Below are 13,866 nucleotides of genomic sequence, written 5' to 3' on the forward strand. Positions count from 1 at the left end.
CTTCCCTGCCAATCGCAGGCCGGGCAGCCGCAGCTCCGCCCGCCCACGGGCCCCAGCGGGGGCGGACGGGGAGGGGCGGGGGCGCACCTGTTTGGTCAATCGACCCCACATCTCCACCACCCGCCGGGCCGGACTGGGCAGGGCTGCCAGCGCTCGCTCCCGCCCGGGCTTGGCCGGGGTCCAGGCTGGGCCACACGCCTCTCCTCTGGCCCTGCTCCCCCCGGTCCAGCTCACGCACGGCCTCAGCCCGCCCTTTTAGGTTCCTTCCCGCCTCCTTAGCTGTAGACAGGGACAGAGAGATGACCAAAGCTTCACTTTCCTTACTCCTCTGTCACCCTCTAACTACCTCCTCCTGCAAGCATCGTCCCCCGCGCGCTGACCCCCTAAACTTGCACATTCGTCCAGCACCAGTCTTCAAATTCAGGCTTGGAGTTCTCAGGTACCAGAACCCGAGAAAGGGACGGCGGTTATGTTATCTCTGGGAAGGCATTGCAGCACGCCCATCCACATGAAAACTCTGCAGCACCCCCAAAGCGGCGGGCTCGATGTCCCCGAACTTCCCTGGCCTACCATCGCCATCGCCCCATTTTCCGCGATAGAAACACTGAGACCAGAGGGGGCGAAACGCTTTTCCGATCTGATGACAGGTGAGTTGACAGAGTTTGCCTGGCTCCTGTCTCCGAAACCGGAGGACGCCTGGGTCCGCCCCGCCTGGCCCCGGGGGACCGCGAGTGGCCTGGAGGAGAGGAGGCGGAGGCCCGCGGTGGCGCGCGCCCGGCCTTACCTCGGCTGCAGAGCGTGTCCCCGCAGAGCGCGCCCGCGGGAGGCCCCAGCAGCGGCAGGGAGGCCCAGGCGAGCGCTCGGGAGGCCGAGCGCCCAGCGCCCATCCCGGCCGGACTCGGCCCTGCCACCCTCCGCGGCACCTGTGGCGCCAGCGCTGCGCACACGGCCTGGGCCTCCGGGGGTCGAGCCCTGCCGGACCGGGGCTCCCTCGGGGCTCTTCGTGCCGTCCCGGCTCGGACTCCCACGAAGGTGGCGAGGACCCGGGCGGGAGCAGGCCGCCCTGGGCAGGGCGCTATTTTTAGCGGGAGCTGCTCTCCTAGTCGGACAGACAGAACCAGTTAATTCGGCCGTTGGGGAAGGGCCTGTCCGGGGAGCTCCCCGGAAAGGCAGCCGTGGCTCTGCTGAAAGCTGATCCTGCGCATTCCTGCCTCTCGAGGCGGGAGGGCGGGAGGACGCCTGTAATTCCAGGGGGAAGCCTGAGTCCTCTGAAGCTGTGCCTTGGGCCCAAGTGCACGCCCCAAGAGGGCTCTTGAAACTGACCTGGAACCTGGCCCGGCTCCTTTCATGCTCCTATGCCTCAGATGATGGGGCATAGCATGTCTACCTTACTGAGAGTCCTCACTTCTTGTCGGGAAGAGTCCTTTCGATGTGGAGTCTGAGCCCCAACAAAGGACGCTGCCATCACTCTGAAGCTTCTTGGCCAATGTCAGATACGGGGCAGTGATGTGCCCTGGATGGACTAGGCAGCTTTGAAAGCTGGAGGACACCTAAGCCTGACACTTTTCAATGGTGTGGCCTTGACAAGCCACCTCACTTCTGGATCTATCTCTTCTTCTTGCAAACGGGAGTTAGAGCCCCAAGACGATATTCGAGAAACCCCGTGTAAAAGCAAGACCACTACATACATGTTCTTCCAGGAAGATGCCAAGACTCAGACAGGGGTTTGCGCTCAGGAAGCCGTGGGAGGAGTCTAAGAGGCACACGTGGTGTTAGGGTAAGGGTAAATAAATGGGCTGGATGATTAGAATAGAGGCTGTAAAAATAGACTCCCACATGTATGGAAACTTAATATTTGGCAGAAGTGGTGCTTGGGGGCGGTAGAGAGGGAGACCTCTATAAATGGTGCTGGAGCAATTGGATGTCCATGCTAGAAAAAAATGGAGTTTCTCCTTCACACCATCCGTAAGTTCAGGTATATTAAAGAATTAATATAAAAATTAACTGGGCAAGGTGGCTCACGTCCAAGCCCAGCACTTGGGAGGCTGAGGCAGGAGGATTGTAGTGAGTTTAAGGCCAGCCTGGGCTACATAGTTCCAGGCCATGAGCCTGAGCTAACAGTGAGACTCTGAGTCAAAACAAGCAGACAAACCTGTCAGAGGGCAGGATTTCTTGAAGGCCCACAGAACATCAAGGGAAAGGTGGATGCATTTAATTAAAATATAATACCCGTGTTTATCAAAAGAAGATAAATGAAGTCAAATGCACATATACAGAGGCCTCCCACACACCAGTGTTCAGAAGAGCTGGAAGGGAGCTGGCCTGGCACTCAGGAAGCCTTGGTCTGATCCCCAGCACACATAAACCAGGCATGGTGGCAAAAACCCGTAATCCCAGCTAAATGGGACGTGGAGGCAGGAGGATCAGAAGTTCAAGGTCATCCCTGATGGACTACAAAGAGAACTCAAAGCATGGATGACCAGACAATTGGCAGAAGAGAAGAACATGACCAATAAATAAATCCAAAGAGCGCCTTACTATAACCAGGGAGACACAAAGTCAAGTCCCAGTAAAGTGTCACATTGCTCCTGTCAGGTTGGTCCCCAAAGTGGACAGAGGCATAGGGAGTGTGGAGAACACTCATGCCACTCTGGAAAACAGCTGGGAGGCACTGAAAAGCACCCAGCTATCCAGCCATTCTTTGGGGACACACCTAGTCAATGTCTTCTCTGCAGCAAGGCTGCCTATGGCCATATGGAGAAGAACATAGACACATTGTGGTGTGATCTGAGAAATTCTCTACTGCAGGGAAGAGGACTAGCTAGAGGGAGTCTGCGAATCTCCCAGAAAGGGAGACAGCGAATTCAGAGGAACAAAGTGCATAATACCACTCATTTGGACTCTTTAAACACGAAAAACCAAATACCCATATATCACACAGGTATGCACAGATGTAAAAGCAGAGAGCATGCAGTCTTGATAAATGCACCTTTCGGCCAAGTGTTTATCCCAGGGAGGCAGAGGGCATTAGGAAGAGGCTCCCCCATTTGGTAAGGTTTTATTTTTGACTGGAGTGGTGCATAAGTCTCTCTCTGTGTCTCTGTCTCTGTCTCTCTTGTGTCTGTCTGTCTGTCTGTCTGTCTCTCTCTCTCTCTCTCTCTCTCTCTCTCTGTGTGTGTGTGTGTGTGTGTGTGTGTGTGTATGTGTGTGTGTGATGTTTTGGGGAATTGAACCCAGGGCCTTTTGAATGCTAGACAAGCACTGAGCTACTCCTCTAGCTCCCAAACTCTTTTTTTTTAAGACGAAAAGGAAGCCTGATGGGAATGCCTTTAAAAGCCAGTGTGCTCCAAAGGATACCTTCCCCCTTTTAATGACGTCATCATGTCTAGGTGCTGATGCAGGAACACAGCCTGACTTGTGGTGAAGCACTCAGAAAACCTAAAGAACACTAATAACTTCCTAGTCCAACTCCCCTGCAGCCCAGCCTAGATGCAGCCTGCTGGACTCACCCACCTTGGCCCACCCTCAGCTAGGCCTCCCGGCCCTCAGCTTCCCGCTGCTTGTGTGGGTTTGCACAGGCAGTGTGTTCTCCTAGCACACTGCTCTGTCTCTGCTTCAGTGCTTGTATGCTACAATCCTGCCGTGGGAGACCCTGAGTGTGTGTGTGTGTGGGGGGGTTCATATCTATTCTTGAGACATCTGTTCCTGTTCCTCACCGTCTGTATTATCACAAGATGGACAGTGGCATCTAGTTTGAGATTGTCTCCTGAAGCAGACTGGTTTTTTGTTTTGTTTTGCTTTTGACAAGGTCTTGCTACTTGGGTCATTCTTATTTCAAAGTTGCAATCCTCCTGCCTCAGTCTCCTTAGTACAAAGATTATAGATGAATACCACTACACCTACTCATATCACCTTTCTGGGCCAACACTGCAGGCCCACCCTCTGCCCAGGGACTCAGTTAGAAAGATTTATGAATATAAGAGCTGAATGACTCCAAATACTCAGAAATCACGGGGAGCCATGCCAGACTCTCAGAAGGAAGACACCCCACCACCCGGTGGACTGCTTGGTCTTCAGGAATGTCCTGGAGAGTAACATGAACTTTGAGGTCAGAGAGAGCTGCATTCACATCTAGGCTGAACCACGTACTAGCTGTGCGTTCTAAGGTACCATTTCATTCATCGGAGTCGCACTGTCAGGGTCTGCACAACTAGGGTGTGGCAAAGATTGTCACAGGGAGAGATCAGGATGAGTCTATGAGCTCACAGGAGCCAAATGCGTGGCCCTGTTCTTAGGTCAAGCAATTATGTGAATATTGGCTAAGAGGAAGACGTTTGCAGAGGAGGGTGGAAGTGGAAGGCTGGTTAAGCAACAACAAGGGCGTGAACCAGTCCTGAACAGAAGGACCTGGAGGCGGGCTCGGGAGCCGAGTGTCAAGAGCATGCTCTAGCATCCTTGCTTCATTCCTCATGCCAGCATGTTCCTTCCCAGGTGCTGAGCTGCACAGCATGCCAACTCTGCGGACCCTCTTTATCTCCCCATAGCCACCCTGTTCTCCTCCAATCTGTTCTCACATGCATCCCAGGATCTCAATCTGGACCTGTCTTTTCCTTGCCAGCTTCCATCTGTAGGGGCGACAGAGCCTGCGGCACCTTCCCCGGGGGACATGTCTGAAATGATTTACCAGATGCATCATCTGCACTTGGATATGCAAAGTCTACATATGTCCTCTTGTCAGCAGCTTCCGCCGAGGCAGCATGCAGGACTGGGACTTGCTTATGGTCCAGACTCTAGAAGATGAATCAGCCGGGTTACATGTTCTCCGTGCAAACAAAAGCATAAAGTTGAGAGGGCTGCTTGGTTCCTGGAAAAGAACAGCCCTGTGCACTTCAAGCGTTCTGACGAGAGATTTTCTAAGCTAATAAGCCAGTCTCTTTGATTTAAATCCCATCACCCAGGTGACATAAACATTAGTCACCAATGGTCCTTTGTCTCATGCAAATGGGCTGTGTGAGGCAGCCATCCCACCCAACTTATAGTCTGCCGTCTTCTTTCTGGGGCAGGGTCTCATGTAGCCCAGTCTAGCCTCAAACTTGCTGTACAACTAAGGATAGCCCTGAGTTTATGATCCTCCTCCCTGCACCTCTTTCCGAGGCTGGGATTATAAGTGTGCACTGCCCTGCTTGCTTTTCTGTCTGTTTTGTGTGTGCGCGCGACATTGTGGGACATGCTGAGGATCAACCCAGGGCTTTGTGTATGCTAAGTCAGCATTCTCCCAACAGAGCCACATCCCCAGCCCCTATCATCTTTCTTAATGGCCGTCTAGAAGACCATCCATGACCTCCCCTTTGGCAACACTGAAGGATGCTCCTGTGCCTTCATCTCCCCTAACCTCTGGCAATATGTGGTTCCATGGACAATTCTGCTCCTTCTGTTTCACCCCATTCTCCCAGTTTCTCTCCTAGTTTTTCTGGGTTGCTTCATCACACTCCTGGGCCAGTTGGAAGATAAGACTCTCGGAATCTGATCGCCCTTAATGTTCTTCAAGTGTAGGAGCGCAGGGCTTTACTTGCTGTCCTTCCTTACACCAGTGGCTCTCATGTGCATCTCCAGCCCAGCAGGCACTGTGGTCCTTGGCCCAGGCTTCTCTGAGCATCAGGCTACTTCTCTGCCTCTGTGGCTTTCTCCCTGCAGATCCCACCCATTGGTACCTCTTGAAAGACTGGCAGATCACAGATCCAATCACATCCTTCCCACCTCTGCTGAAAAGCTTGCAGAGGCTTTGTATCCTATTTGTGTGGCTGATAAAAACCTACCAGGGAGTTCACTGGTTCTGAGCAGAAGCACACACCTCGGGGCTAGCCAGGGAGCTGGAGGATCGAAGCCTCCGCCTGGTTCTGTGCCACTGTCCTTGCCCTCTTCGCTGTCAGCCACTCCAGCTAATGCCAGCGTTCTCAAATACACAACACTCCTTCCTCAGACCGGGCCTCTTCTGTCCTTTCCCCTCCTGGCCTGGCTAGTGTCTCCCAGGGGCCATTTAATGTCACTTCCCAAGAGCAGCCTCCCCTCGTGTTCACTAGACACTTGACCTAGGGGTTTTCCTTCACGGTGCTGATGGCAGTTGGTGACTGCACCTTCACTGTGTGGTCACCAGGTATTGGGGGTCCTTGAGTTCAGGGGCCACCCCTGGTGTTCATCATTGCATCACCTCTCCTCCTCAGCAAGGGCCCTAGCCTGTAGCATGTGCTCAGTAAATGATTGCTGAAGGATGAATCCAGATCTGCTTGCATACCTCCACCGATAGGCTTTCATCCATCATAGGACACTGTTAGTTACCAAACAGTCCTTCATTTCTCTCTATGGAGGCAGACAAACAAGCTTGAATCCCTTGGCAGGTGATGTGTGTTCTCACATGTCATTCTCACAACTAGCTCTGAAGAAGTTCTAGATTGTACTCTATATTTCTTTTTGACACAGAAGGAAATGGAAGCTCAGAGAGTGTGTGCAAGTTGCACAAGATCACACAGCACGGAAATAGCTGAGCCAATATTCAAAGCCATGCCTATGCTGTTCTAAATCTGAGTCTTTGTACCACTGTGCCACGCCGCCCTCTTTCTGCACACTGTGTTGCAATATAAAATAACCAATAGCAGGCTCATCTGGAGGGAGCCAGACCCTTCCTTGATAGTGGAAATGAGATGCCAAAGCTGGGAGCTGTGGCCTGGCATGGAGTGTTTGCCAAAGCACAAAGCCATGGGCTCCATGCCCAGCATCATATAAAGTGGGCATGGTAGTGCACACCTGTAATCCCAGCACTCGGGAGGTGGAGGCAGGAAAATCAGGAGATCACGGTCATCCTGAATCACAGGGAATTCCAGGATAGCCTGCGATACATGAGGCCTGTCTCGACAATAGACAAACAACCACAAACCCAGGGACCGAAGCATCCTGGGATGCACACCCAGGCTCACAGGACTCCCAGAGCAAGAACGACAGGCAGGATGGGAAGAGAAGCAGAGGGGAGGAGGGCCTTGAGAAATACACACTGGTGTGAGCTGCTGGACACGGAGGAGGGATGGAGGGTGGGCCCGCTTGGAGAGCTGCAGCCTGTGGGACTGTAGCCAGGCTCCAGAGCTCTGGTTCTGCCTCTGCAGCTTCTCCCTGTTGTCTGTGGACTCTGAGTTGATGGTATGGGGCCCCTCTGGGCAGATTCTGAGCTGAGGCTTGGGGACAAAGGTGAACAGGCCAGTGAGCTGCTCCTAAGTGCTAGGGAAAGTAGCAGGCCATGGTGTCAGCAGAGCCCCTGGGGAACCTCCCCACGGCCCATAAGTGAGTCCCTCCTGTTAGGCACTGAGCGTAAGCCAGTGACTATCAAGACAGAGGAGGAGGCTGTGGGGCCTGAGTAGGAGAGTGGTGTCCAAGGAGGTGACCTCTTAAAGCAGGAAGAAGATACAACCAGGCAATGAAGAGACAGCTGTGCAAAGGCATGCTACAGCCTGGTGTTCTCAGGAACAACAGTTAGCACTGGGCAGGCAGCATGGGGGAGGCTGGCTTCCTAGGGCCCCGAAGGCCACGCCCAGAAGCTTGGACTTTGAAGGGAGGGCATTGGTTGGGACGATCCTGGGCAAGGGACATGTGTAATCGGGAGGAGGAAGGCAGACTTAACGAGAGAGACAAGAGACTATCCTGGGGATAGGCCAGGAAGGGAACAGGAAGTAAGGACAGACAGACAGCCCAGGAGGGTTCAACCAGACATGAAACGTCTGATGCGGATGGCTACTGACGGGAAAAGTTCATGGGAGGGTTTGTCCTAAGCCCTCTCCTGAGGCTGGGGAAATGGCCCAATGGTAAACTGCTTTGTGTGCAAGCTGAAGACGGAATTTGAGTCTGGACCCACAAAAAGGCCAAGTACAGCTAGTGCTGCAGCCCTGCTCCGAGGGGGTAGAGAATAATGGATCCCTGGAACTCAACTCACTGGCCATTCAGTATTCCAGTTGTGAGTTTCAGGTTCAGTGATTGACCCTGCCTCAAGAAATACAGTGAGGCTGGAGAGATGGCTCGGTGGTTAAGAGCACTGACTCTCTTCCAGAGGACCCGGGTTCAATCCCCAGCTCCCATACACATGGTGGCTCACAATGATCTGGAACTCCAGTCCCAGGGAATCTGACGCCCTCTTCTGGCCTCCTGGGCCACTAGGCATGCACATGGTGCACAGACATACATGCAGACAAGACCCTCATACACATAAAGTAAACAGAAATTTAAGTAGAAATAAATAAAATAAAAAAGGAAGAAAAGACGGCAGCAGAGGAGAGAGTGGGTTAACCTAAGACAGAAGCAGAAGCTGGAGGCAATGTCAGAAAGAGACAGGCCGGGAATCAGAGGGGGCCATGGCCATGGCTTTTCTTCTACTCCAAGAAGAAAGTAGGGTTGGCTCCTTAGGAGAAGGGCAGGTAGTAAAACAACAACCTAAGAAAATAATTATTGCTGGGCAGTGTTGGTACTCACCATCAATCCCAGCACTTGGGAGGCAGAGGCAGGCAGACCTCTGTAAGTTCAAGGCCAGCCTGGTCTACAGAGCTAGTTCCAGGACAGCCAAGGCTACACAATAAATAAGTAAACCAACTAATAAATAAATAATAACATAAAATGTGCATGGTACTTTCACTGGCCAGTTTTATGTCAACTTACCACAAGCTGAAGTCATCTGAGAGGAGGGAACCTCAATTAAGAAAATACCTCTAGGGGCTGGAGAGATGGCTCAGCAGTTAAGAGAATTAGCTGTCCTTCCAGAGAATCTGGGTTCAATTCCCAGCACCTACTTGGCAGCTCACAACTGTCTGTAACTCCAGTTCCCTGGGATCTGACACTGTTATACCAATGCACATAAAATAAAGTTAAATGAATTATAAAAAAGAAAAAAAGAAAATGCCTCTATAAGATGGGCTGTAAGCAAGCCCAGAGCATTTTCCTAATTACTGGTTGATGGCGGAGTGCTGTGGGCCATAGAAATATGAAGTAGGAATTCAGCTGACTATGGCAAAAGCTAATACCTGGAAGAAGCCAAGGGCCTTTCCAGAGGATAAAGCCAAGACTTAAGGAGTCTTGGTGATATTGGCTTTTGAATATGAGCCGCTTCCTGATGTGAATTTCATGTGCTGTTGTAGTTTTTCCATTCCTAGACCAGTGTGTTTGATCATTCATTGGTCTCTATTTCCCTATACTTTTGAGGTATTTGGATACTTCTCCCAACTGTGACACAGGCAAGACTTCCTTTTTCCAGGCTTTTGTTTCCATTTGTTAGCATTAGACTCAGATATCTGCCTTCTGTAATTATCTCCATTAGCAAGTATCCAGGGCCAGGGCCTTCTCCAGACAAAAGCACTTTATCTGGGATACCTCTTAGCATCCAAGGACAAAATGCAGATAGACAAGCACTCCAGACAACCTGCTAGTCTCCCAAATTAAGGTGAATATTCATACAGAGACAACGGGCAAGGCTAGGCGGGTGTTAGGTACAAACCTTAGCTTCTTGAACAAATTAGGCTTAAGCCTTTCTTCCATAGCCCAAGTGGTATCTCTAGGCTTCCCCTTTAACAATTGACTCAGAACAAAAGGGCTTACACATACCAGGTGCATCCAGCTATGATGCGGGCTTCCCAGTTACCGAGAGACTTGCCCCCCCTGAGCAGAAAGTGACGGAGCCAGAGAATTGCGGATTGTATGTGTATTTAAACTGGACGAGAGAGAGAGAGAGAGAGAGAGAGAGAGAGAGAGAGAGAGAGAGAGAGAGAGAGAGAGAGAGACAGAGACAGAGACAGAGACAGAGACAGAGACAGAGACAGAGAGGAGAGCAAAGATGGAAGGAACTTAGAACAGTGAGAGGGCAGGAGAGGAGCTAAGGATGAGAACAGAATTAAAGCTCTGTAGAGAGATTTTGACTTAGAAGAATAAAGTGAATGGACTAAAGAGTTTCATATAGGTAAATTTATTCGATAATCCCTCAGATTAATTAATCCACCGCTGGTAGTGTCTCTTCTGGAAGTCTAGGAGAAGACTGTAGAAGAGCTAGACCCCAGTAGTCTTCCTTAGGGGAGGGCCCAGTCCATGATGGGTGGGGCCCTCCCTGGGCTGGTGGTCCTGGGTTCTGTAAGAAAGCAGGCTGAGCAAGCCATGGGGAATAGGCCAGTAAGCAGCGCCCCTCCATGGCCTCTGCATCACCTCCTGCCTCCAGGATCCTGCCCTGTTTGAGTTCCCGTTCCAACTTCCTTCAGTGATGGACAGCGATGTGAAAGTGAGCCACATAAGCCCTTTCCTCTCTAGTTGCTTTGGCCACGGTATTTTGTCACAGCAGTAGTAACCCTGACTAGGACAGTACTGTTTCCTCCTTGTAAGGTTCATCTAGAAAGCATGAGAATCACTCCTGAGTGTTGGTAGTCTCCCAGCCAGTGGCCAGAGTTCTGCCTAGAACCTAGAGCACTACACCTGCATGCTTGAATTAGCTAAAAGGTCCTGAGCCTTTGCTGTGTGCTTGAATCTCAGAGGACTGAGACCCCACAATGTGTGTACAGATCTGAAGAGACGAGAATGCAGCCACTACTAGTCTAGCTGCGTAACGGGGCTTCTCCCCCTCTTGATAAAGGGTCCCCTTGGAATCAGACATGGCAGCCAGCCTCTGCTGCTGCAAGTATCCACCGCTCACATTTCTGCTTCAAGCCCTCCCAATCCCAGACCAGAAAGGTGATTTTTTAAGACCCATTAGCATAATTGCCTGCCTGCAACGCTGTAGAGAAGCGATTAGATGAGCCTGCAAGTCTTGCAGTTTTGGGGAGTAAGTCACCTGAAGTTCAGCCGCCATCAGGATTCATGGCTGCCTTCTGTAATCGTGGGGAATTATGTGGTAATAGCAGAGGTACCGTGGTCTAATTTAGTTTTAATGCCAGGAGGTACCCTCCTAGAATCATCAGCTTCAGGGCAATTCTAACTTCCAGGTTGGTTACGCTTTCTGGAGAGAAGATTGGATTCAAGGAACCTAAATTCCCTCTTTATCACCCAGAGTCATCTAGGGGCAGAATGGATCCTGTGTTGAAAGAAAAATGCTAAAAGCGGCAGGGCCACAGGAAGCCAGGGTGGACACTAAGTGGGAGCACTGCGTGGAGTTTGAGCCATCAGGTATTTTCTGGGAGAGTCCTGATCTCCCTCCCATTCATTTATTACCTTGTTTTCCAGCAGGCCCAGGCGCTGCTGTTATTGGGGGGAAACTGATGATAAGCGTGGATTTGAGCCAATCGTAGCTGTTTTAACACTTACTAACACATTGCGTTCGGTGGAGGAGGCGCCTGCTGCCTCGGTACCTGGGTACAGATGGGGTCCCTGAGGCCAGGAGGATAAGGCATTTACTTCAGGTCACACACTGAGTAGGCTATTCAGCTGGGAGCAGAATAATAATCCTGAGGCAGGCATGGTGGCACAGGCAGAGGAAGACAGATCTCTGAGTTCAAGGCCAGCCTGCCTTGCATTGTGTTTCAGGCCAGTCAGGGCTTCAGAGAGAGACTCATCTCGTTAAAAAATAAAATAAAAGGATCTTGAGGAAGCATTCAGTCCCTTTTTACTATTACTCAGAAGTGGGGTTACTACCCTTTGGGGGGAAGAAGATGTCTCAGAGGACGTGGATCTGGCCAAAGTGGATGTAGTGAGGAGATGGAAGAGTCGGGAATTGAACCAAGATTCTAACTCTAAACCCAGTGCAGCCTTGTCCACAGAAACTTGTCAAGCACGTGGATAGCTCGGGCAGAGGGTACATGGCGTTCAACGAGGCATGCCAAGCCGCCCAGCTCTGTTCTTGGCTTCCAGCTTCTGAGCATGCCTGCTCCCCATCCCCCACTCCTCAGTCGGAAGCCAAGTGTCTCCTCTTGTCATCCCATGTTTGTTAGAGATGCTCACTTGTCCACGCCTGCGCTTCCGGCAGAGGATGGCCTGGTTCCACAGGAAGGGTCACCATTCTCCCTGAGGACTGAGGCCACACCCAGGCCTCTCTGGGCTTTGCCTTCCCATCTCTACAAGAACAGAGGGGTAAGGCTCTTTTTATGGACTTCTGGCCTGGAACTCAACAGTCCTTTTGACCTCCCAGTACAGGGATTTCCATTTCCAGGTTTTAAAACCAGCTCTTTAAGCCAACAAGCTGCAGAACTCTTGTTCCACCTCATTTGTGGGGAGGAAGCGGAGGGAAGTTTGTTGTTGTTGTGAGTCTGTCTCTTTCTGAGACAGTCTTTCTCAGTCATTGTTCTATTGCTGTAGAAAGACACCATGACCAAGGTGACGCTTATAAAGACAGCCTTTAGCTGGGGGCTTGCTTACAGTTTCAGAGGGTTAGTCCATGATCACCATGGTGCGGGCCAGGGCACTGGAGCAGTAGCTGAGAGCTACATCCTGATCTGCAGGCAGAGGCAGAGGGGAGGCAGGAGCAGACAGACTGGGCCTGGTGTGGGCTTTTGAGACCCCAAGGCTCACTCTCGGTGACACACTTCCTCCACCAAGGCCACCCCTCCCCCAAGGCCACACCTTTTAATCCTTCTAATCCCTCCATACAGTTCCACTCCCTAGTGACTAAGCATTCAAATATATGAGCCTGTGGGGACCATGCTTATTCAAACCACCGCAGAGGATTATGCAACCCAAGCTGGCATCAGACTATGTAAACAAGGAAAACCTTGGACTCTTGGTCCTCCAGCCTCCACTTATCAAGTGCTGGGATTGTAGGCTCAAGCCACCATGCCCAGTTCAGAACTCCCATTCCAAATGAAAACAAAGAAACCAAAGGAAGGTGAGCTGATGGAAGCTGGGTTCGTGAAAGGGGCCACGCCAGCTCACAGCCCTGCGTGTCTCCTCAGACATGGAGTCTGTTGGGTCCTGGGGTTCCCCAAATCTAGGACCTGGGTCTAGTGAGGGCTGATGTTACATGCAGTCCTGTGTGGGCTGAGATGTGCCTACCTGGGTCCTACCCCATCTCTGAACACCTGTCTATCTATTCTTGTGTCTGCCAATGTGTCAAATCCTAGAGGATCCTCAACAAAAGCAGCTGGACCCATGCTGCTGCCTCTGGGGTGTGAGCTGTCTGGCAATGTCTGCCCCCAAGCTTCAGGCTGAGGTTCAATCTACCCTGAACAAGCCCTGATGGCCAGAAGGAAAGACGGACTGTGCCCTGACTCTGGTTGCCCATTTTCTCTCTGTCATTTTAATCCTCCTTATCGTCTCTCGCCTTCCTCTAACCAGTGACCCTGGTTACCACTTTCTGTTGCAGGCCCAAGACTGCAGAAGAATCAATCACCGCTTGCCTTCTAGCAGGCCTCCCCCTCCTCCCAGACAGCTGCCTTCTGAAGTGACAGGCATGGACCATCCACACCCCTGCTACTGCCACTAGGCTGAAAAGGCTTCCTAGAGAATATGGGCACCACAGGGACATGAGCACATGAGTAGGAGCTGGTGAGTTTGGGCAAGGCAGGTGAAGAGGCCCAGAACTGACAGCAGGAAATACTGGAGGCGCTGTCAGCCACTCAGTCTGGCCGAAGCCTGGCCTGGACTTGGTGACCCTTGCAGGTAGGGGAAGTTAGCTTCCCAGGGTTGTCAAGATCTAAAGATCAATCTTGAGGGTTATAGGGAGCCAACGAAGGTCTCAAGTCGGGAAGATGATGGACAAGACCTGGCTTTGGCAGTTCATCTGACTGTGGGGGGGGGGGGATGAGCTTCCTAACCCCATCTATCCTTCCAGCCCCCCCCCCACAGTCCAGACAGCATGTGCACATAGGGTTGGAGGTTTCATGCTGCCTCCTGTCCATCCCGCTCTACCTGGAATGTGGCCCCTCCCTG

At 51.7% G+C, this 13,866-nt stretch overlaps 1 protein-coding gene and 1 long non-coding RNA gene across 3 annotated transcripts in view; one reads left to right on the plus strand and one right to left on the minus strand.

Moving 5' to 3' along the window:
• Positions 1-13,866, minus strand: part of LOC114704709 (DAB2 interacting protein) — a 185,399-nt gene that overhangs the window by 157,601 nt on the left and 13,932 nt on the right. The gene's annotated exons all lie outside the window — the stretch shown is intronic.
• Positions 115-5,182, plus strand: LOC119087825. The gene is made up of 2 exons (XR_005091294.1): positions 115-647; positions 4,619-5,182. It is a non-coding gene; the product is annotated as an uncharacterized LOC119087825 (long non-coding RNA).

This window comes from Peromyscus leucopus, chromosome 4 (genome assembly GCF_004664715.2).
Source record: "Peromyscus leucopus breed LL Stock chromosome 4, UCI_PerLeu_2.1, whole genome shotgun sequence".
Classification (NCBI taxonomy): Eukaryota; Metazoa; Chordata; class Mammalia; order Rodentia; family Cricetidae; genus Peromyscus; species Peromyscus leucopus.